Below are 4084 nucleotides of genomic sequence, written 5' to 3'. Positions count from 1 at the left end.
CCGAGACTCTTCCAGAGTGCGAGGCGGGAATCGAACCCGCAAGCCGAAGGAGTGGGTCCAAAGCCTACGCTTTAGCCCCCACGACCATCGTCCCACTAATGACGAAGGAGTTTAGGTTGATGTGTAAGAAGAAAGAGCAGGAAAAGGAGAAAGATCTGAAACAGGAGTTGAACAGTGCTAAGACAGAAGGGGACGTGTGGAAGATAATAGGTTTAGAAAACTTAGGGTGGGGGTAAGTGAGAAGATAGGGAGGGAGGAATAGAGGGAATTTTTTAAATATTAATTTAAGGGATCAGATACACGGAAGAGAGATAAAAGGGATTAAAAGAACGAGGGATGTAGACGGAGAGGAGCTGAATGACGAGGAGATAGAGAAGCAGATAAGGAAGCTGAAAAGCTGCAAGGAAGCAGGGCTGGACGGGGTAGAGAACGAAGCGTGGCTGATCGGAACCGAAAAGTCACAAAGTGCACGCGATGGTGTTAGCTGATAGACTTTGGAAGGATTTCGAGGGGAAAGGAATACTGCCGGAGACGCAGGCGGGCTATAGAGAGGAAAGGAGTACTATTGCAATATTCACGTCTTGCAGTACGTGGAGAATAGAGAATTAACTGAAAAGGATGCAGGCGGTACAGGAGGTGCAAGAGTTTGTGTACCTGGGTAGTGGATGGAAATATAAAAGAGAGAGTGAGAAGGGCAAATGTGGTGATGAGGCAGGTGTGGGGGCTAAGAAAGAGGTTGTTCGCAGATGATTTGGAAAGTGGAATAAAATTGTGTGATTCGCTACTGATGAGTGTCTTATGTTAATGAGTGGAGGTGTGAGGTGGAAGGTAAGTGAGGAGGTAAAAAGGATACAGGGGAGGTATGTAAAATAAACATTGGGGTTGGCAAGGAATATTATATTGTCAAGAGGGAGACAGGAAGAACGAATTTAGTGGAGAAGGAGAACAGATGTAGGAGTGGAAAGATGGAGGTGGCAGGAAATATGTATTTTAGAACAGGTGGATTACAGATAAATAAAGTGAGAAGGATGCACGAGGAAGGAAGGGATATGAGATGGTTAGAAAGAATAGTATGGAGAGAGAGATGGAAGAAGGAGAGAAGAAAATAAAGGAGACAAGGTTTAACATGGAGGAGTATAAAAAGTTCTGGCTCTTCAGAGAGAAGAGGATATGTGAAATGTGCGGAAAGGGGGATGAAAAACTGGAGCACTGGCTGGAGGTGTGTGAAGAGGTGGAAAGGAGTGGGAGGTATTGTTGAGTGGAGGTATTGTTGCATAAAAGAGGGGACAAAAGGGCAGTAGCATGGGTGAAGGGGGTGTTGAGTAAGCTGGAGAATAAGGGAAGGAAGAAGGAAGAGGAATGGAGAAGGAAAGATTGGAAATAGGAGAGAAAGTAGGTGTAAGGAAATTGTAAATATTGTAAATAGTAGATAAGAACTAGATATTAGCCGCAGAGGCAGGGTTGGCAATGTGAAGCAAAGCCAGGAAGTAATGACATGCTTGAGAGGCGTGGCGAAGAGAGGAGGGCTGGGCTATAAGAGCGAGCGATTTTAAAGATAAGGCTTGGATGGATGCTAGTTTTTAAAGACGTGGACGTGTAAGCAAGTCAATTTTTTTTGGCCAGATTGCCGAAAAATAAACGTTTATCTATCTACCAGTCTAATGGAAACATCATTACAAAGAATATATATGCTTTCATTTCAGATTTTGTGGAACTTTTACGCTTCACTGTAAGAAGAGAAAAATAGAGAAAATTTAATATTTTCAGATCTAAACAAAAGAGTAAGCATTTTTTAATTTTTTGAATGTGCTAATTTCCCATCGAGAGAAGTGTCGAACGAAAGAATAGGTTTACCTCTGAAACCAATTCTTTTTTATTTCCTTAACGGTTGACACTTGTGCTGCATTCCATGCAGGCGAATATATATTCCACTTTTTAAATTCCTCTTAATCCGATTAGTAGACACACCCCTCATGATTATTTTTAATTCCGTACTTACATGCTGTATTTTTGACTTATTTATTTCCCTCTAATATGACCACAAAATATGTGCACTTACTTAGTTTTTATTCCTCCATGTGCAACATAATTTTGGAAATTTCAATTTTTTTGCCAAGGTTATTTTTCATTCCACAGTTACATGCTTTATTTTCGATTATTTTAATTCCTTCTAATCTGTCCAAAAAATATGTGCACATGCATATTTTTTATTCGTTTTTGTGGAATATTAGTTTGGAAATTTTTATTTACTGCCCTCACTTGGCACCAACACACTTCATCTTGCTCCCGAATATCAAGAAGGAACTCAAGGACCACTATTTCGGGACTCTGAAAGCCATGAAGGAAGCGACGACAAGGTGCTTGAAGGAGGTCCCGGTCGACGCCTTCCAGAGTACGTTAAGCAATGAATCTTTATTCCTGTACTTATTCAACTTACTTTTGGGACAGAACCTGTGTTCTAAGAAGTTTCGACCGTCTAATGGGTCAAATCCGGGTAAAAGATGCCCGTAGTTGATTCAATCTTGAGACCGTATATTGGGCCAATAGTTCGTAAATAAAATCAGTCCATAGTTATCGATTCGGTGTCTTGGTCGACCACTGGAAATGTTGGCTCAGCATTGGACCAATAGCAAATTCGTCTCATTGTGCGAATTTCAACCGATATTTCTAGCTACACATTTATAGTCAGATAAGGGCCATTTTTCGCATTTATAGAAATCTTCTGTCGATCAAATTTTTATCCTTTGTTAAAGTTTGATCGAAAACCAAAATAATAACTATGGACCGACTTTTTTCGTCGAACATTGTTCTCACATAAGCTAACAAGCTTGAACCGAATCTGGGTCAAAGTTGCCCGTGTTTGACTCAATCTTGGGAGCTTATATTGGGCCGATAATTGGAAAATAGTCAGGCCAAAGCTATTCATTTGGTATCTCGGTCTATTTCTGAGAATTTCTGCCAATTTTAGGGTAGGTAGAAAATTCGCATCTCTTTATGAATTTTCGACCGACATTTCTAGATATATATTTGTGGCCAGAACTGGGCCATTTTTTGTATCTCGAAAAACAGATTACTGAGTAATAATCTAAATTAATCTTTTAATTATTTTATATTTTATACTCTCGTATATTATAAGAATTTTCTAATTTCTAAACATGAAGTTCTATACTTTTACTTTCTCATTTTCTTTGCATAGCGAAAACCTTCAAGATATTTGTGTAACCTTCAGTTAAATTCATTTAGGCTATTTGAGTTTACGTTAAAAATGTGCTTTTTTCGTACTTTCGAAAATTAGCACTTTACAGCCTCGAGCATCTTTCTTCAAAATCCATCGCTCAAATTGTAAACGTTTATATTTATCCTGTGAATAGCTTTATTAAGGGTTAGTTTGCTCATCTGGCTTCTTCGAATCGTGAGAATGTTTACAAGGGCCACTTCAGTTCCTCTACCTTAAACTTCCGATCCACTCCCCTGCAATGGGCCTGTCCTGTCAATCCTAGTCGAATTTTTCCCTCAAATAAAAAACAACGACTCGTTGTTCAAAATTCAGACTTGTATTTTTGTTCGCCTCTCGTTATTTATATATCAAGCCTTAAACTCCGTCATGCCCCCAAAGTAAAACTACTCACTTTAAACTAAACGTGAGAATAAACATTGGTCCTTCAAAAAAAGATACGAGGGTAGTTCAATAAGTCCTTAGAATGAAGTATAAAAACAATTTTTTTTGGGTAAATTTTTTTTTATTTTTCAACATAATCTCCTTGGAGCTCTATACACTTGGTCAATCGCTTTCCAAGTTTTTTTAATCCTTCAGAAAAGTGCGTTTTCGGAAGTTCCTCAAAATAAGCACTTACAGAGGCAATGACGTCTTCGTTGTCTGGAAATCTCTGTCCACCGAGCCATGGTCACTGGGGGCTAAATCTGGTGAATACGGTGGGTGTTCGACTAATTCGAATTTTAGTTCTTCAATTTTAGCCATTGGAACGAAGCATGTGTGAACTCGGACGTTGTCGTGATGAAAGAGAATTTTTTTTCTCGCCAAATGTGGTCGTTTTTTTTAAATTTCTTCTTTCAGCTGCTCTAA

Source organism: Belonocnema kinseyi, chromosome 1 (assembly GCF_010883055.1).
Source record: "Belonocnema kinseyi isolate 2016_QV_RU_SX_M_011 chromosome 1, B_treatae_v1, whole genome shotgun sequence".
Taxonomy (NCBI): Eukaryota; Metazoa; Arthropoda; class Insecta; order Hymenoptera; family Cynipidae; genus Belonocnema; species Belonocnema kinseyi.
The sequence above is the reverse complement of the archived record's forward strand: the minus strand, read 5'-3'. Positions refer to the sequence as shown.